This window comes from Cetorhinus maximus, chromosome 5 (assembly GCF_964194155.1).
Source record: "Cetorhinus maximus chromosome 5, sCetMax3.hap1.1, whole genome shotgun sequence".
In the NCBI taxonomy this organism is placed as follows: domain Eukaryota; kingdom Metazoa; phylum Chordata; class Chondrichthyes; order Lamniformes; family Cetorhinidae; genus Cetorhinus; species Cetorhinus maximus.
Genome location: NC_135883.1, coordinates 31,061,519 through 31,082,560, shown reverse-complemented (window position 1 = coordinate 31,082,560; position 21,042 = coordinate 31,061,519). Strand labels below are relative to the sequence as shown.

The 21,042-nt window shown below is 41.5% G+C and overlaps 1 protein-coding gene across 4 annotated transcripts in view; it reads left to right on the top strand.

Annotated features, from left to right (window-relative positions):
- The window catches only part of LOC144680555 (putative E3 ubiquitin-protein ligase RNF144A-A), a 90,745-nt gene that overhangs the window by 14,303 nt on the left and 55,400 nt on the right, over positions 1-21,042 (top strand). The window contains exon 2 of one of the 4 annotated variants that reach the window (XM_078541662.1): positions 13,041-13,172. The exons of 2 other annotated variants lie outside the window; for them this stretch is intronic. The gene's annotated coding sequence lies outside the window, so the exon portion shown is untranslated. The remainder of the gene's footprint in view (positions 1-13,040; positions 13,173-21,042) is intronic. One more of the 4 variants, XM_078541663.1, reaches the window with a different exon arrangement.

Genomic DNA, 21,042 nt, shown 5'->3' with positions numbered 1-21,042 from the left:
GCCACCCATCCTTGTGCAATTATATGCTTTTTCTTTAAATTTGACAATATTTTTTAATGTTTTAGTTGGGTCCTTATTTAAGTTTAAAATACTAGTCTTGGACCCACTCTTCTCTCCCTCAAACTGAATGCAAACTTCAGTCATGATCGCTGCTACCTAGGCGTGCCTTCAATATGACGTCATTAATTAATCCTATCTCATTGCACAATACACCCACTTTTCTATATTTTCCTAGAATTTTGAGGTCTATTATCCTAGTTTCCTTAGAAACTATGAATGTTAGGATAATCCTGTGTCTGGATTGCTACCAAGAATAAAACAAAATACACAAATTCCCATTGGGATGGAAGCATTATTAATGTATAAGAGATGTTGAACAGAACCAAAGGTAAAGCCTTTCAACATATTGGAAAGACAACGTTTAATGCACATAGGTTAAATTAATAAAGATTTGAAATTATGGCTTCCTGATCAGGGGTTCTCAACCTTTTTGTTTCCAAGGGCCCTCTCCTGTGTTATAAAAATTCCACCGATTCCCGGTAACACAACAAAACACAAGTAATTTTTCTATATAAAAAATTAGGTATGCAATAAAATATATATTTTTGTTTTAGTTATCATTGTGAAACTTGTTGCTGGTACTGAGTGATAATTCTGTCAAGACTTGTTGGTGTCTTTGGCAAGCGCTTGTTGAATTAAGGAAATCTGCTATCTTTTTGATGCTGCTGTTGATACCCTCAATGTATTCCCTGTGGGCATCGTATACCTCCTCTGTGCACCATGTCGCCTTGTCTGGCAATGTTTGAGGCACAAGCCCCCAAGCTGGTCCCATCTGTAAATGGCGCATTGATTATTTGGGTGGTGCAAAGCCAAAGCGCCAAAGAAACTGATAAACAAGATTGGCCACATCTAATACAGACGTGGGAGTTATATAAAGATTATTGACCAGCAGGACAGCAGATTGAGATGACAAATGAACCAAGAGTTTCTGTTGGTTATTTTTAGCAGACCCTTGAAACTTTCTCAAGGATCCTTTAAAGACCATGATGCCTGTTGAGAACACCTACACTTTCCACTGGCTGGAGTCATACCTAGCCCTTAGGAAGATGGTTGTGGTTGTTGGAGGCCAGATAGCTCAGCCCAGGACATCAGTGCAGGAGTTCCCCAGGGTAGTGTCCTAAGCCCAACTTCTACCACTGCTTCATCAACAACCTTCCTTCCCCCATCATAAGGTTAGAAGTGGGGATGTTCGCTGATGATTGTGATCAAGGGGTCCTCAGATATTGAAGCGGTCCATGTCCATATGCAACAAGACCTAGACAACATAAGTGGCAAATAACTATGCAAGTGATAGGCAATGACCATCTCAAATGGGAGAGAATCTAACCATCTCCCCTGACATTCAACAGCATTACCATATTTGAATTCTCCACCATCAACATCCTGGGGAGTTACCATTGACCAGAAACTTTACTGGGCTAGCCATATAAATACTGTAGCTACAAAAGTAGTTCAGACGCTAGGAATTATGCAGCAAGTAACTCACCTCCTGTCTCCCCAAAGCCTGTCTGTTATCTACAAGCCACAATTCAATAGTGATGGAACTCTCCACTTGTCTGGATTAGTGCAGCTCCAACATTGAAGAAGATCAATACAATCCAGGACAAAGCAAGTCGCATGATTGACACCTCCACCCCCATCCACCACCTTAAACATTTGCTTCCTCCATCACCCAACACACAGTGGCAGCTGTGTGTACCATCTACAGGATTCTCTGCAGCAACTCCCTAAGGGTCATTCAACAGCACCTTCCAAACCTACAACCTCTGCCACCTAGATGGACATGGGTTGCATACACATGGGAACACTGTCACCTGCAGTTTCCCCTCCAAGTGACAACATTTTGACTTGGAACTATATTGCAATTCCTTCATTGTCGCCAGGTCAAAATCCTGGAACTCCCTAACAGCACTGTAGTTGTACCTACACAAAATGGACTTCAGCGGGTCAAGAAGATGACTCACTGCCACCTTCTCGAGGGCAGTTAGGGATGGGCACCAAGTGTTGGCCTTGCCAGTGATGCTCACAGCCCATGAGAAGAATTTTTTAAAAATCACATCCAGATGATGTTAGTGATGAGCAGCTTTTAAGCAAATATGGAGGAAGGAAAAGATCCAAAGGAAATGTCTGTGATGGGATGGAGGGCAGGAGTGATGCACTGACAAAAGGGATGATGGTGCAAAGGAACAGGGAGTGATAATGGCCTAACAGAAGATAAGTCCAGAGCAGATATAAATGGATACAGGAAATACCTTGTATCTTGGGTTTGACTGTGGCCCCACAGTCAATCAGCCTGAAAGCATTCATTGAATAGGCATGTGCTTTTAAATAAGGTACTAAAGAACTGCTACCACCCATGTACCATACCCCAGCAACATTAGGTCAGATGGGGTATACGTAGTGAGAAAATTGAGCACCTCAACCCTTTGTCACATTTTTAATCCATTTGCCATTTGCAGTAATGTTTTGTTTCCAATCTGTTCACCTTCGGGGTGCAATCTTGTTCAGAAAGTGCATTTTATCCCACATAGATCAAACTTCTCCAGAAAGCTATGGATCTTATGTTGCCTTGACTAAGAGAGTAATGTTACTTGGGGAATGCAGCCTGTCAGAATTAAATGCTACTGATTGTAAATTCGGATTGATACACCCTAAAGTTTTTTTTTCATTATTTTAAAAAGAATGTTTCAGAACTTTATTTTGCCTATGATTATTCACTTTCCTCACACTTGCTCAGGCCAAGTAAACTAGACAAAGTTCAGAAAATAGCATGCTGCCTGTTGAAACACCAAAGAGTTAGTAGCCAATCTCATACCTGTTAAAGTTCTTGAGTGTCTTGAAATGCTGTGTTTCACTGTCACTGACTCCCCAAAGAATTATTTTAGTTCAATTGTCTGATCTCAAATGTGCCACTTATGGGCAATGTGGGGGGAGGAGTAAGATGTTGTATAATTTTCTGTGCTGAGGAAGAACAGTTTACCGCAAAATATTTGGTATATAAATTGCTGCTTGCATGTTCGCAGAAGTAATTTTTTTTACTGAAATAGCAGAAGATTGAGAGGATACATTAATGTCATGTGTTTGGGCACTGTTGTGAATTTTTGTAAAGTACCGAATTAGGAAAGCTGTGACTAAAGACTGAGAGGAAGATTTCAGTCAATGCTGCAGAGCATCTGAATTTAGAGGGGAGAGAAATAAAGCCAGACATAGACTTGAACTGAGGCCTGTTAGCAAATTTTGCTCCTTGGCAAGGGTTTTGGGACTGGCACTTTCTGCAAGTCCAAAAGGAGAATTAGACAACTATTACAGCTACTCTCCATGACATTTTTCTAAGAAACTACTAGAGATGATGTATGTAGCAGGGGGCCTGAAAAATTCAAACCAGTGTCTGCCAATTGCAAATACTGTAGATTTCTGAGAGATAACAGTTTCATTATCGTTACAAATTGCAGCTCAATCCAAATGGTGCCGGTACCAAAGATGCTCCAATTACACAAAAATGAATGCTCAAAATTACATTTTTAAAAATATGCCAATTTAAAACCAGATTGTTGTCTACCTTATTCTTAGGTGCTCAAACAGCTAAATGATTTCTAATTAATGTGAGATTGGATTATTTTTATCCTGAAAGAAAGGAGCTGGAATGCTCACTGTTTGGTTTACAAAATCTAGTGTGTATAATACTGGCTGCACTGACTTATCTGTTCTGTAAAATGGGTAATCTCTCTCATTTGAAAAAAACTACTATTGTTCTGCATCTAGCAGACACTTGATAATTGCAGACTGTGATCAAGGCCAATATTTGATGCAGAGATGCGAAACACTGAATGGCCCTCAAAAAGGATAATATCATTTATATCCTCTGAAGACCCAAATCAGTGTTATCTGAAGATGTCCTCGAACATTTCAACTGAAAGTATCAATTCCAGACAGTCGGGCTCCAAGCCAAAATTTTCATCTTTTTTTCCCACTACATGGTGTCGTGGGCTAGAATTTACTGTAAAAATAATGGAGAGGCTAATGGTGATCACTGTCATTTATACACAAAGTGAAAAGCAACTTCAAATCAGTATAGATGTGCAGTTACACTTGAAAACCCTGAAGTTGCTGACTGTGATGCTGCGCTCCTCCTGTTATCTATGAGAAATTACCATCTCATGGCCTGGCTCCCCATTCAAATGTGTTGAAGTGTGTGAAGTCCCTGTACTAACATTGTAGATAGGGACTAAACTTCCCACAAAAATTTAGTGCTTGTCCATTTCAGTGCCAGTACCCTTTTTAATGATATAATGTCTTAATTACTGGAAAAAACCTTCCTGTCATTCTTTCTTTATAGATGTGCAGTCTCATTCCTTCTGTCTTTAATTATTAATGTGGATTTTTCAAAAATCATCTCTGTTTCTTTGTCGTCTTTCTGTCTTGATTCAATCTTTCCTTTATTTTGCTTCTGTACCTAATTTAACATTGAACTCAATTCTAACTTGCACTTCCTCCTTCATGCACTGTGCTGTTCATTAAAAATTCTTCAGGTGATTGGTTAAGAAGATGAACGGTTGCTTGCCTTTTTCACACAGGTCCCAAATGCCCCGTAGAAGCACCATACCATTCCCCCCTCCCTTTTGCAGCAACTTGCCATGCAAAAACTCATGGAAATTGAATGGGCAAGTGCAAATCACCTGTTTGCCAGTAACAGTTAATTCTGGTCGAATAACAATTGTCCTCTGACTTTGCCTTGATATGGGCAGAGGGATTTGATTAAGAGATGCAATTATGTAAATTAGACATGTTCTCACTTTTAAAAGGAGTAAGTTGAGAGAAGCTGTTTCACCTTGACACACAATTAAACAACTACTTTAGTTCTGCCATCATGGAGATAGACACAGAACTTCCCAGAAATGCTAGGGAACCAAGGGTTTACTGAGAAGGAGGAATTGAAGGGAATTAATATTACTAAAAAAAAGTGCTGGAGAAATTAATGGGACTGAAAGCCGATAAATCCCAGGGTACTAAAGGAGATCGCCATGGAAATAGTGGATGTGTTTGTTGTCATCTTCCAAAATTCTGTAGATTCTGGAAAAGTTTCAGCAGATTGGAGGGTGGCAATGTAACCCCACTATTTAAAAAAGGAGCAAGGGAGAAAACAACAAATTACAACTCGGTTAGTCTAACATCAGTAGTAGGGAAAATGCTAGGGTCTCTTTAAAGGATGTGACAACAGGACACTTAGGAAAATATCAACGGGTTTAGACAAAGTCAACATGAATTTATGAAGGGGAAATCATGCTTGACAAACCTATTTTAGCTTTTTGAGGACATAACTAGCAGAATAGATAAGGGAGAACCAGTGGATATGGTGTAATTGGATTTTCAGAAAGCTTTTGATAAAGTCCCACAAGAGGTTAGTGTGCAAAATTAAAGCACATGGGATTGGGAGTAATATATTGGCAAGAATTGAGAATTGGTCAGCAGAAAGGAAACAGAGTATGAATTTTCAGAGTGGCAGGTGGTGACTTGTGGGGTACTGCAAGGATCGGTGCTTGGGGCCCCAGCTGTTCACAATATATATCAATGATTCGGATAAGGCAACCAAATGTAATATTCCCAAGTTTGATGACGACAGAAAACTTGGTAGGAATGTGAGCGGTGAGGAGGATGTTAAGAGGCTTCAAGGCAATTTAGACAAGTTGAGTGAGTGGGCAAATACATGGCAGATGCAGTATATAATGGATAAGTGCGAAGTTATCCACTTTGGTAGGAAAAACAGAATGGCAGAGTATTATTTAAATGGTGATAAATTGGGAAATGTTGATGTACAAAGGGACCTGGGTGTCCTTGTACACCAATCACTGAAAACAAGCATGCAGGTGCAGCAAGTAGCTAAGAAGGCAAATGGTATATTGGCCTTCATTGCGAGAGGACTTGAGTACAGGAGCAAAGATGTCTTACTGCAACGATACAGGGCCTTGGTAAGATCACACCTGGATATTGTGTGCAGTTTTTTTTTTCAACCTGCAGTAATATTCAAGTTTTTTTGCGTGGCAGTGCTTTTTTTAAATTCATTCGCAGGATATGGGCTTCACTGGCTGAGCCAGCATTTATTGTATATCCCGAGCTGCCCTTGAGAAGGTGGTGCTGAGCTGCCGCCTTAAACTGCTGCAGTCCAAGTGCTGTAGGTACGCGCCCGCAGTCCAAGTGCTGTGGGTACGCGCCCGCAGTCCAAGTGCTGTAGGTACGCGCCCGCAGTCCAAGTGCTGTAGGTACGCGCCCGCAGTCCAAGTGCTGTAGGTACGCGCCCGCAGTCCAAGTGCTGTAGGTACGCGCCCGCAGTCCAAGTGCTGTAGGTACGCGCCCGCAGTCCAAGTGCTGTAGGTACGCGCCCGCAGTCCAAGTGCTGTAGGTACGCGCCCGCAGTCCAAGTGCTGTAGGTACGCGCCCGCAGTCCAAGTGCTGTAGGTACGCGCCCGCAGTCCAAGTGCTGTAGGTACGCGCCCGCAGTCCAAGTGCTGTAGGTACGCGCCCGCAGTCCAAGTGCTGTAGGTACGCGCCCGCAGTCCAGTCAGGAGCGGAGATCCAGGATGTTCAACGTGGAGGAGCACTGACTCATCAGCTGAGGGAGGGCAGTAAGTGGTAATCAGCAGGAGGTTCCTTTGCCCATGTTTGACCTGATGCCATGAGACCTGGAGGGCAACTCCCTCCTAACTTATTGCCACTGTGCCGCCACCTCTCCTGGGATAGTGATGGTGGTGTCTGGGACGTTATCTCTAAGATATGCTTCCCGTGAGGATGACTGTTAGGCTGTTGCTTGACTAGTCTGTGAGACAGCACTAGCCCCGAGATGACTGTGCAGGGTCGACAGGGTTGAGTTTGCCATTGTCGTTTCCGGTGCCGGTGCCTAGGTTGATGCTTGGTGGTCCGTCGGGTTTCATTCCTTTTTTGTGACTTTGTAGCGGTTTGATACAACTGAGTGGCTTGCTAGGCCATTTTAGAGAGCATTTACGAGAACATTGCTGTGGGTCTGGAGTCATGTGTAGGCCAGGCCAGCTAAGGACGGTAAATTTCTTTCCCTTAAGGACATTAGCAAACTTCATTTCAGATTTTTATTGAATTCAAATTCCACCATCTGCCGTGGCGGGATTCGAACCTAGGTCTCCAGAGCATTACCCTGGGTCTCTGGATTACCAGTCCAGTGACAATACCACTATGCCATTGCCTCACAATATTTAACCTGAAACAAGGTCTGCATGATATATTCCAGGCTCCTGCGCACTGTTAAGTGTCATAGCAGTAACAGTGGCCCAAGGGCTTCCCAGGCTTCCTGAAACTCGCCACTGAAAGCAGGGTGAAGACACGGCAGCAGTTGAGGAGGCAAAATCTATGTCAGATATATGCCAATGAATGCTCAGTGCTCACAGCTCCTTTCTTGCTCGTGAAAGAGTTTGTTCGTTATGCTTTTGCTGAGAGGTTACTTTCTACATGTGGAGATTTTTGCAGTCACTTCAGGATGGATGCAACTTATGCTGCTTTAGTTTAGACCTGTGTCTGCAGAAGAAACAGGCCGAGAAGTGCAACTAGCAGGAAGCATAACCCACCAAACAGTTTCCGCAGGCAGAGACAAAAACAAAAAGTGCTGGAAAAACTCAGCAGGTCTGACAGCATCTGTGGAGAGAAAGACAGAGTTAACGTTTTGAGCCTGTATGACTCTTCTTCAGAACTAAAGAGAAGTAAAAATGGTGAAATATATACTGTTTAAGGGGGGGGGAGGTGTGGGACAGGTGAAGCTGGATAGAAGGCCAGTGATAGGTGGAGGCAAAGGAGAGATTGCAAAAGATGTCATAGACAAAAGGGCAAAGGGGTGTTGATGGTGGTGATATTGGCTAAAGGAGGTGCTAATGGTGACATTAAGAGTAGAAAGCAGGATGAGCAAGTGACAGATGGCCCTAGTGGGGGTGGGGTGGGGTGGGGGGAGGGGACGGTGTGGGAAAAGAGATCAAAATAGGCTAAAAGGTGGGGATTAAAAATGAATAAAAATGGAAATAAATTTTTTAAATAATAATAAAAAATAGGTGGGAAAAAATATATAAAAATTAAAAAATAAATATTTGAAAAAGGGATCGGAAAGGGGATGGGGATGGAGGAGAGAGTCCATGATCTGAAGTTGTTGAACTCAATATTCAGTCCGGGAGGCTGTAAAGTGCCTAATCGGAAGATGAGGTGTTGTTCCTCCAGTTTGCGTTGAGCTTCACTGGAACATTGCAGCAGGCCAGGACGGACATGAGAGCTGGGTGGTGTGTTGAAATGGCAAGCAACAGGAAGGTCTGGGCCATGCTTGCGGACAGACCGAAGGTGTTCTGCAAAGCAGTCACCCAGTCTACGTTTGGTGTCTCCAATGTAGAGGAAACCGCATTGGGAGCAGCGAATGCAGTAGATTAAATTGAGGGAAGTGCAACTTGAAAGGAGTGTTTGGGTCCTTGGACGGTGAGGAGGGGGGAAGTAAAGGGGCAGGTGTTGCACCTTCTGCGATTGCATGGGAAGGTGCCGTGGGAGGGGGTTGAGGTGTTGGGGATGATGGAGGAGTGGACCAGGGTGTCCAGGAGGGAACGGTCCCTACGGAATGCCGACACGGGGGAGGCGAAGGGAAGGTGTGTTTGGTGGTGGCGTTATGCTGGAGTTGGCGGAAATGGCGGAGGATGATCCTTTGAATGCGGAGGCTGGTGGAGTGAAAAGTGAGGACAAGGGGGACCCTATCATGGTTCTGGGAGGGAGAGGAAGGTGAGGGCAGAGGCGCGGGAGATGTTTCAGACATGGTTGAGGGCCCTGTCAACCACTGTGGGTGGGAAACCTCAGTTAAGGAAGAAGGAAGACATGTCAGAAGAACTGTTTTGGAAAGTGGCATCATCAGAACAAATGCGACAGAGGCGAAGTTAACTGAGAGAATGGGATGGAGTCCTTACAGGAAGCGGGGTGTGAGGAGCTGTGGTCGAGGTAGCTGTGGGAGTCGGTAGGCTTGTAATGAATATTGGTGGAGAGTCTATCACCAGAAATTGAGACAGAGAGAGGTCAAGGAAGGGAAGGGAAGTGTTAGTGATGAACCATGTGAAAGTGTTGGAGGGGTGGAAATTGGAAGCAAAATTAATAAATTTTTCCAGTTCCAGACAAGAGCATGAAGTGGCACCGAAACAATCATCGATGTACCGGAGAAAGAGTTGTAGGAGGGGGCCTGATTAGGACTGGAACAAGGAATGTTCCCACATACCCGAAAAAGAGACAGGCATAACTGGGGCCCATGTGGGTACCCATAGCCACACCTTTTATTTGGAGGAAGTGAGAGGAGTTTAAGGAGAAATTGTTCAGTGAGAGAACAAGTTCAGCCAGACGGAGGAGAGTGGTGGTGGAGGATGGGGATTGTTCGAGCCTCTCTTCAAGGAAGAAGCGGAGACCCATCAGACCATGCGTCCACCCCCCCCCCCCCCCCCCAGGAGGTGTAGAAGGATTGGATGTCCATGGTGAAAAGGAGGTGGTTGGGGCCAGGGAACTGGAAATTGTTGATCTGATGTAGGGCATCAGAGGAATCGCGGATGTAGGCGGGAAGAGACTGGACAAGGGGAGAGAGAACGGAGTCAAGATAGGAAGAAATGAGTTCCATGGGGCAGGAACAGGCTGACCCGATCGGCCTACCGGGACAGTCCTGTTTGTGGATTTTGGGGAGGAGGTAGAAGCGGGCTGTCTGAGGTTGTGAGACTGAGGTTGGAAGCTGTGGAGCTTCCTTCAAATGTTTGAACATCAGTGGCTCAGGAGGCTCAGGTTATCATTTCGGGTGCTGTTAGATATCTGTAGCTTCCTTGAAGACCTGCTGCCTGCTGGCCACTCATTAGTGGCTGTCAAAGTCACCACCGCCCTCAGAAATATTGTCTCTGGATCCTTCCAGGGCTCTGTTATAGACATATTCAGGATCTCTTGGTTGGCCAGCCACAAATACATAAGATAGGTGATGGATGGGTTGTTTACCAGGTCCACCAATTACGTGAACTTCGCCTGCAATGACACCAGTCAGAACGAGCAGGGGCTTAGCTTTTCAGCTCTGGCTGGCGTTCTACAGGTGCCAGGGTATCATCGACTGGACATGTGGCAGCCTGGGCACCCCTGGAACAACCAGGAGCACTTGTCAACCGCAGGGCCTTCCACTCCATCAATCTGCAGCTGGTGTGCCATCACAAAAAAGCTCTTTATGCAGGTGTGTGCAAGATTCCTGGGCAGCTGCCCTGATGCTTCCATCCTGCGCAGTCCAAGCTCCCTGATCTCTTCGGACCTCGAAACAGAAATAAGGGATGGCTGCTAGGTGCCAAGGGACACTGGCAAACTTTGCTCATGACAACAATCAAAAAGTCCAGTACCAAAGCCCAACATTCAAATGCAAATTAGATAGATTTCTTTTTGGCATACAGCATATGTGTAATGAGACATGACGTGTGACAAAGGTAGCATGCTCAGGAGATACAGGTGACTTTGGATCTCTGGTTCCCAAAACGCTTTGTCATTGAGTTTTTCCTCACATCATGTCTGAGTTTACTGTAGACTAGTTGATGGGTATTTATTGCTATGATTAGTCAACAATTTTTACTATTGTATCATTTAACTACCAGGATGATGGAAGGTGAACTAGATGGCCCTTGGCCTTTTTTTATCCAGCAGTTCCTATGTGCATCACTTAGGAGTGGTTAATTCTCACACTGGATATGTGAACTAGGAACAGTGTCATTCCGCAACATTAGCATTCCTCCTCTTAATGGGTACACAAATTTTAAAAAGGGGCCAGAACATTATTGTGTAACCATAAAAGTTAGAATGGGGTTGATTTCAATATGGGATCATTGGCAAAAATGGGACTGATGGATAACCCCAGAAAAAATTGTATGTAACAGCACACATTGCAGGAATGGTGAGATATGGATCCTCACCTACCAATTATGGAGAATTCCTATTCCGTCATGCTGTCCGTAGTCGATGAGGCAGGGCTGAGGATGAAAATCCGGATATGTGAGAATATTATTTGCAAGTTTCCTTAGTCCACTCTTGAATTTTTCAGTGGTTGGCTTGAGTACCTTGGACGTGATCTAAGTTTAGGTTGCTCCTCAGTCTACATAAACTGAAGGTCATCAGAAACTTTGCCCATACCCTAACTTGCACCAAGTTCTGTTCACCCATCACCTTTCTGCTTGCTGACTTACCTTAACTCCTGATCCAGCAATACCTCATCTTTAAAAATCCTTCTGTGACTTTGTCCCTTACTATCTCTCTATCATCCTTGAGCCTTACAAGCCTTCGAGATACTGCCCTCCTCCAATTCTGGTCTCTTATGCATGCCTAATTTTAATTGCTTCACCATGGCCAGCTGTGCCTTCAGCTGCCTAGGCCCTAAACTCTGATATTCCCTCCGTAAATCTCTTTGCTTCTTGACCTCTTCCTCAGCCTTTAAGATTTTAAGGAGCACCTATCTCTTTGACCAAGCATTTAGTCACCCCCTTATGTGACTCAGTGTTAAATTTTGTTTGACACTGCTCCTGTGAAGTGCCTTAGGACATCTTACTACATTACAAATGCTACATTACAAAATAACATTACAAATGAATACAAGTTGTTGTTGAATGCTGATGGTAGGTAAGAGGAGAACAAAACAAAAGGATGAAGTATCCATCAAAGAAGAATAAATTTACTTTAGAAATTTGAGAATTTTTATGGCAAGAGTTAAGTAATATAAAAGCTGAGATGGAAAGGCGGATCTATATAAACCCAACTGTTGGATATTTTTCCAGTTCTGGGCTCTGCGTTGAAGGAAGGGTGCTGAAGGAATATACAGTGTAGAGTGGAAATTCAGTGCAATTCTGCTTGACATAATGAAATGCGGTTACAAAGAAAGTTGTACAGTCGCTTTCTTTGTAAATGAGGAGATTATGGGGTGATTTGATATAAGCGTTTAAAATAATGAAAGGATGAGGCAGAGTAGAGAAACAAAGTGCTTCTAGTATTTAAGAGGGCATTGGTATAAGATGGCATGGAAGAGATTAAGGGCAAAGAACAGAAGAAACAGGGTTGAGAGACTGGAATACACTAATACTATTGAGCTATAGATCATGTTATCATTTAAAAGGTTAAATAAATGGTTGAAAGAAAAGAAAAAAAAGGGATATGGAAACAGGACTGGCACATGGGATTAAGCTTACTTGTATGGAGGATAAACACCACCTTGGGCTGAATGGCTTGCTTCCATGTTGTAATTTCTATGTAACAACTATATTTCAACTCAACTGAAAGCTTCCCACTATTCCAAATCCTAAAATATAAAGCTGATATTTGTTAATTACCCACAGCTATAATCCATATTTTTGAGCTACTTTCGAACATCTGATTGGCTTAGGGGCAATCAACATATAATTTGTAGAACGGTTGAATACATTTTGCAATTATATGGCAAAAGAGAATAAATTCTTCCTTCACAGGAAATCTTTGCAGCATACCAATGGTTCAACTTTTCCCAGATGGACTAATGGACCTGTGGAGCAAATTGCCAGAAACCACAATTAATACTATGTTGCTTCATTCCTTTATAAAAAATTTGGATAAGTGTTTGGTTAAGTACAGGATTAACGTATAGACAGGTAATCAGATATTGCAATGATGGTATATTGTTGGAATGCAATGAAACCTGTACTGTTGGCACTGACTGGCAATAGATATGCCATCTATAGAAAGCAATGGCCAGGGCTAAAGAATGAAGATTGATAGCTTGATATACTGGTATTTTGCTTGACTATATTCGGGCGAAATGTTGTAATAACTGTACATTCCTGAAGGAAGTTGAATAAGTGAGTTACAGTCTAAAATAGTGGAGATAGTACATGAGGTTACTGAAAAGAATGGGTTTGATGGGCTAAATGGCCCTTTTTTCCCTAAGATGTTTTCTTATGTACATATTTCTCATGCAGCAGTGGTGGAACAGTTCCTTTGAATAATTAAACAGTGCATCAAAGGCTGTGTGAAATGGATCAGCGTATGGGCCTCGTGTTGTGCACCTCTGCCATATATTGGAAGGAAGTTATTCAGTAGTGGAATAAGAGGTAATGCTTCTCTTGAAAGTATTTTTTTTTTACTTTGACTGTGAACAGCAGCTCTTTTCATTCAACGTAAACCACTTCAGATCCTTAGCCAGTTTAGAGTATGACAGTATAGTGAATTGTTTAAATCTTCTGCACTCCTTTTGTCCTTTGCAGCTTTCAAAATGTAAAAAATTTTGATCACTTGGCATCTATAGAACTGTTCAATTCTAATAAGAATTGACAGAATCTATATGGACACTACTCCCAGTTTTCGGAATGAAAGATCTAGATATTCCTTAACTTTTCATTTTGTTGCAGGCAATATGTTTTGTTTTCTACAAATGATTGCATTGCATAAAACTGTTGTAAAGTTGATTACTTCACTTCTATTGTATGCTTATAATTGAACATTCTACATATAGCTTCTGGTTACTGTAGATCAAAGATGAAATTATGTTTACAGTTCTTGGGACTCTTTAAGGGTTAGGTAATTTTAGATCTGACTCTTGTATTAAATTCAAAGTTGGTTTGTGCAGAGCTGCTGCCTGAAATTTAGCCCTTAGCTGAACAGCTGGTTTAAAAAAAAAACTGAGGATGGATGGGGAAGATAAATCGTAATTGAGGAGGGATTGCAATTATTTAACCTGCTTTAATCGGAAAGCATGCAAGACTTGAGATTCTGGACTGATAAATAGAAATGAAAGGATACAAAGGAAAATAATATGCATTTATTTATTAGCTAAATAAATCTATCTATATTCGCTTCAGAAAGTGCTTTACGGCCAACAAATTATTTTTGATAAGTAGTCTCTGTTGTATAGACATCATGTTCCTTGTCATCCTTTCTTGATAATTGACTGACTGCAAAGTCTGTTTTTTTACATATTTCCCAAGGGCAATTTAATAAGTCCGTGCACATCCCCATCTTAATTGGAGTATGGTAAGGAAAATCAGTTCAATATAACTAGAGGCAAGCTTAGAAATGAAATTAGAGCTGCTGCCTTCCAGCTAGTTTTCTGTTGTTCAGATTTGTATGTATTAGATATCCCCAAGTCAAAATATAGTTTTGAAAAAAAAACTGTCTGATCATGGTAATTAAAGAAATGTTTTATGGAATGCTCCCAAAAACTTCTCCCTTGTAAAATGTATGCATTAAATAAAGTTAAATGTAAACTTATTTCAATATATTCCAGAACTCAAAACTCTAAAATGATGTACAATGACATTGGAGTGCTGGAAGCCAAATCCCATACTGCTCATCTTCGGTAGTGAGCCAAGACTTGATTGAAATTAAAATGATAATTGGAAGAAAACGAATATTAGAAATGTCCACAGAACTTGTCAACATCTGAAATGTTTTGCATGGGGACCAATTATATGATATTATAATGTCACAATTGTATACTTTCTTTTCAGAGATCAATACTATTAGGCCACCTGATGAAATGCCTATTGTAAATCAGTGCTGGCAGCAAAGTGCAAAGTTTTCATCATTGTAACTGATAAAATTAGTTTATGTAGGGAACTCTATTCTGTTCCTCTCTTTCTTCATGTGCTCCACGGCTGAATAGACTGTAGAATCCCGAGGCTATGTTCACTAAGGTTGTGTGATAGAGGGATGTTAATAAATGTGGGACATGCAAGAGTCAGCAGTTTCAGGAAACCAGCGAGTTAAATTGGAATGGGTTAACTGTAAAACATTGAGAAGGATTGAAAATTCAGTGGCTGTTGGAAGTAATGTCCAGTGTACCTGTGAATACCACTTTTATTTCCCCTGGTAATTAGATGAGAAAGTGGCCATCTCTCCCCTTGACAGTTAACCAGTATTTGCTAACTTTGCCACAAAAAGCTGAAGAAAATTTACATTTTGGGGAAAAAATTGATTTGGAAGTATGAACTTTATATCTGCCTACAGGTTTATGTGCAAGGTGGTCATCTATGTATGGTTGTTGTCTGTCCCCCTCCTCCTGCCATCCACCCTCTCAGCCCTCATCAAGATAACTTGACCAGATGTTTGGCTTTAGAAGGAATGGAATCTGTTGGCTAATGGAAGGTTCCAGTGTTAAGGTCATTGGTGCCCAATGAACCATTCCAGGAATGAGAGGAACCATTGAAGAATGCATTGAAAGGCTTTGGAGCTTGGGTGCACTGGCTGACATTGGCTAGTTCTGTTTCCTGAAAATTAGACGTAGATAATTTTAAAAATTTAAAATCTGAATGATCACAGACCTCTTCAAAAGAGCATCTATTCCACTGTTATTTTAAACTGTTACTCATTCACTGCTATTTAGGATAGGGCTAAAAGTACAACAAAACTTGTTAAAAATACAACTATCTGTTTACATATAATTAGGTTCTGCCTTCAGCACAGTAAGACATTATGATTTTTTTGTAATCCATTTATTTTCATAGCAAGGAAAGTCAAAAGCCAACGGGTGGAAACATTTTAATTTTCACTGTTGTTTACATAAGCAGAATACTGTAATACTGTTATGCAGCTGAAATTCCTGATTAATAGTTTATGGAAATCTGATAAACTCCCTGCTCCTGATGCCTCCATAAACCTTAATCTCTTTGCAGCCCAGATGATTTAGCACAAAACTGGCAGCCTTTGAATTGTGCAATAATAATAGCTGTAGAGCATGGATCCATACAAGCAGTCATGGGAATGCCTACTGCCCTTATGTTGAAAAAAGGGGGACTCTTCAGCTGTTGTATTGATGCTGTATTTCTCTATACAGGAGCATTATAAGTAACCTCTTCCCTTGCTAATAATAGCAAAGGAAGGAGGTTGGAACAAATAGGCACAAAGTTCAAATGCCAGTTAAAGTCCTTTCTCCATTTTTTTGTTGTGTCCCCTTTCACTTCAGTGCTTGATACATTTAATTTTTTTGCACGGCCACACATGAGCAGTATCTTAAAGGATACAACTTTTGAGCAGCCTGGATGGTAGCTTGTGGGTTGCTGCATTGTTGTGCATGTGTCCAGCTTAGAGGGAACATTGGTGCCAGTTAGTACACTAAGCTGTAACACAATTGCAATTGTAATATGCTGCATGGAAAATATAGCCTGCCCTGTGCACCTCCCATGTCTGATTGCAGCAGAACTACCTATTTGTGCAATCCAGTTTTCTGAGGTGAGCTTGTTCTATAACTGTAGCACAGTGCAAAGTGGCTATCTTTCACACCGCTACTACTGTCAATGTGTGAGTGCATCTCAGTCTGGAGTGGGCCAGACCTGCCACTGCAGTGAAGAGAAAAGAAACACCAGAAGGAAGGAATCTTGCTTTGCTTCAGAAACATTTTTAGCCTTGGTGCCAGAGTTACATTCTACAGGCTTAGAATAGAATTAGACAGGAAATGGCATCACACTGATGCTGAACTTCCTGAGTAAAAACACTGTTGGAAGCCCATTGGTTTTAGTTTTCTGTGTTGCCATACAAGTTCTATTATAATCTTTTTTGGACATTGTTGCATAATGTTGCAATTACAACATCAGATTAGTTGCTTGTTGGATACAGTTGATCACAGTTTGTTGCTACAGTGCTTTGCCCTGCAATCAATTTGTTCATGTTCAGGCACCATTTTGGATATCTGTTTTAAATCCGTTTAAGATACTGTGCATTAAGTCATCTGCTACCTATTTCTCAATGCCACTGTCATTTAATTTATTCTGTAACGTAGGTGGATAGCATGAAGTAATAAGCACTCAGCGCCTGACTACAAGGCTTATTGAGCAACCTTCCAGGGATAAGGGAAAGCCATGCAACTTCCATGTGACTCCACTAAATTGCGGTGGGCTTAGGAGTAATGGGTATCACGGCTCATTAATGAGCCTAATTTACATCCTGCTACCAGCAGCTGGGTTTCCTGTGTTAGCCCCTCCCGCCCTCCTACTGAATTGGCCGAGGCTTTGTGACTGCCAGGAATCAGTGACTCATGGCTCCATGACTCAGTGGGTCAGTTGCCATGATTCCTGTCACAACAGGCTGCATCAAATCCAGCCCTCTGTTTCTGGAATGGTTTATAGAGCCTATCATGATATGGGTTCTGCAGTGGGCACAATCCAACAGCCAACTGGAGGATCAAAAGGGTTCCTATCATGGCACGACACAACTTCTCCTTCAATTCTGTTTTCCCCTCCTCAAATTACCTCCAGGATGTCTGCCCATATAGAAACAAGATCTCTACCATCTGTTGATGTACTGATCATGTTGTTGTCCTAGCTTTAACTGAAAAATGGCATGTGAATGGCAACACTTCCCTCTTACTGGAACCTCTCCATTTGCTATTTGCCTTTGCCATTAGTTTCTCCCTGAAATCTTGGGTTGATTCTTAACTCCAAAAATGGCTGGGTTGGGGCCGTGTCAGAGGTTAAATTGCAAGAAATCTGAAACGAGAACCAAATCTGCCCATTTCTAGTTTTAACAAAGGCGGGATGAGGATTGTGCAGCTTGCAGTTGTCTTGGTCATTTAACTACTAGAATGAGGCTGCTTGTCTTCATTTTAACAGTCATTCCATTTTTAAGGTCAGGCGGCCAGGTTACCTGGGTTGTAGGAAACTCAGCAGCTACCCTGTAAAATTATATACCACCTCCCCCACCCCCAATGATTTCTCTCATGCCTCCATCTACTGCTGCCTAGACATTCATGGTAACCTGTCATGCTATTTAATAGCCTCTGAATCAATTACAACAGCTTGAATTTATATAGCTCCTTCAACAAGGTGCTTACAAATGGTTATAACACAAAACTTGACAACAATCCACATAAGGACAATATTTGGGATAATGTCCAAAAGCTTTGTCAAAGAGTTAGATGTTAAGGAGTGTCTTAAGCAGGAGTAGAGAGACGGAGAAGTTTAAGGAGGGAATTCTAAACTTTTCTACTTGTACTCACAGCTGCCTCTTCAACATTCCCATCTCCCATGGTGTCTCTCTTTTATACCCAGCGGTTGTGGTCTCTGACCAGGCTTTCTGCCACCATATCCTTGGGCATTCACCGCTGGGAATAGCTCTTCCTCCCCCATCACAAGTCACTTATAAACAGTATTTCTGAATTGTGGTTCCTAGCATTGGTTCTGAGTACAGATCTTTCAATCGATCTATCATTTCCATCTTTGCCATCAAAAGCTTCAATATTTTGCAATCTAGTTGTTTCCTTCCATTATGGCCTCCATGTCCACTCCATTAAGTTAAAGGGACGTGAACTTCAGCATATCTGGCATACAGTTGTGTTAGCCATCCATTACCTGATCTGACCACATCAAGTTCACTTAGGTTACATGCTCATCTGCAACAACAGCCTGCTACTTGAGGATCATCCTGGATGGCCAAAATAACACCAGGTTTCTTTTATCTATAAACTTTAAACCACTTTCCTCTACCCTTCCACCCTCATCTCTAACAAGAAATGTGAGGAGCTCATAGATTTGATTGCCTCCAAGTTAGACACTGTATATTTAGCTGTTTGCTGTTTTCCTTCTTTCCCCCTGGCCGCTAAGTCGCCTCCCAGGTTTGCCAAACCTTTCCATAAAACCCTGTTTGAATTTCTTCAATTAGTGCCTTTGATGGAGAGAGGTTAGGGGAATTGGAGATGTTTTGCAATCTAGCTCTGGGACAAATATAATACCGTATGTTGCATTGCATCCCACCATTAACTTACATTTCCATGTGTGAAATTCTTAATAGAAATCAAGGTAAGAATTGTTTGCAGTGGGAATAGCCAGTTTAATACTTACTGTATCTAACATTCTACTATGGTATAATGGGAAATAAGCACAATACGGTTAATAATGCAGTAATATCAGGGCTGTGAAATGACATCCAGCATTATTCTGCAGATTTTGTTGGGTTATGACTAATTCATAATTTTGTCCTTTCATTTTTTTTTAAATGCCTTTCAATTTTCTGCCCTCTTCCCCTGAAGACAGTGACCAGATTGGGATGAAATGTTACTAAACTATTTTGGAATGCATTTTTATTTAGCGGTTTGCTGATACCAAATTTGTATGGTTTTCATTTCTTATGTATCTTAAATTGCAGATGTGCTTATAATTTCCATTTTATTTGTATTTTCCACAGAACTTGCACATTTATAAGGTTCTCATTTATTTTGGCATTAATATTTAAGAAAATTACTTTAGTGAACCTCCACAGACTGTTCCTGACTAGCGTATCTTAAAGCAAAGTTCAGTCATTTTGCCTATAAACCCCAAAAGGAAGTGAGCTATGCTTTGAACTTTGTATTGAGTCACCTCCAAGTTGTAGTCCATCCTGTGTCCTTTCCCTTTCCCATCCTGAATGCTGAACTGAACAATGGGACTTGAAACTGCACTTAAGATTGCTTGAATGGTGAGCTTTCTGAACTCCAGGCAATTCCCAATAATTGACTGTAGAGTTGTGTTGGCATAAGTCTTGAAGCAGATCTTTATCTCATTCTCTCAGCTATAGAAAGGTGTGCATGAGTGGAGATGTAGGAGCAGTGAAAAATAATTTGAGGGGTGGGGGAGGAGAAGGTAGCAAGAAGATTGATTTCATAGATTTACTAGCTGTCTTTTAGAGACATCTAAGTTTGCCTGAAATTGTATGATGTGCATTTATACTAATGTCACCATGTGAGAAAGTTGACCACGGCACTGTAAGAGTTTGTTACTGGACTTAGTTTTATTTTAAGCTGAACTAAACTTACTTGGTACTTAAAGTAAATTGAAGAGAGCTTTTAAAAAAAACTGTTGAAGCTTCATTAAATCTCATCAGTAATTGACTTTCTTTGCATTGGAAGCCTTTATTTCATTAACCCCTAAACCATTACGTTGTTCCCATTAATAAAACTTGGCACAATTTGTAAATTGCTATCATTTGATAGTTTAAAAAAAACCTTTCATTTACTAGTTATTGTAATGTATGTATTCAATCCATTATATATTAAAATTTTTGAGTGGGCTGCAGCATCACATCTGAATCCATTTTAAAATATCAACATTTGGATGTAGTACTTGTTAAGCATATAGGTAGTGCTGTGCCAGGCTTTTATGTTAAAAATCCTGTCACTTGACATTAACAGATATAAAAATAGTTGCGTTGTGCCATGGTGATTTGACTCAGCAATCTACGTCATACATCAGCAGCTCAGCAACAACTTGTGTATTGTCTTGTTGAGAATTATTTAGCGTTTTAATTACTTATTTCATTATGCTGATATTGTGTTGTTCAACACTTCAAACTCTCTTTTATCAGGCCTGTAGTTTTGGATGCTTGCTTGTCGATCATTGGTGACCTGCCTCTTAAATATCACTACCCCCAGCTTTGGCAGATCCATGAAAGAAACTCAAGAGTAATGAGTCCAAGCCCTGTCCTGAACGATCAGCTGATCAGAGCACACAAGAGCAGAGGTTGAGAGAACATACAATGCAAATGTGTCCCCACCCTCACTTTTCACGGCTGAGAATGTTAGCAAGTGTAACTAGAGAAATAAGCACAAGATCTTTGCCATCCATGCTACCCCAGAAGAGGACATAGACTAGCACAATTAAGCAGATAGATACACAACAGTTGACAGCCCCACCTCCGCAGCTCTCCCAGCTGACAGTACTTACCAGCACAATTAAATAAATTGGCACCTTGCCTTCTCCCCCACCCCACCACAACACCCACTGAGTGTGTGTTCCCATTCCTGTTTAGAATGTTTACAGACAAAACCTGCCGATCTCTCCCTGCCCAGCCCCCTGCCAGTCAGCATTGCGCGCACATTCCCTCCTCATTGCAGTACATTCTGACCCTAAATTTCCACTCTTACAATCCCCACTGTAAGTGTTTGCTCACCTGCCAGTCAAGATTCCTGGATAACTATTATCCCTCTTGATTTTTCTTTTTAACATTGTTATGATCTCA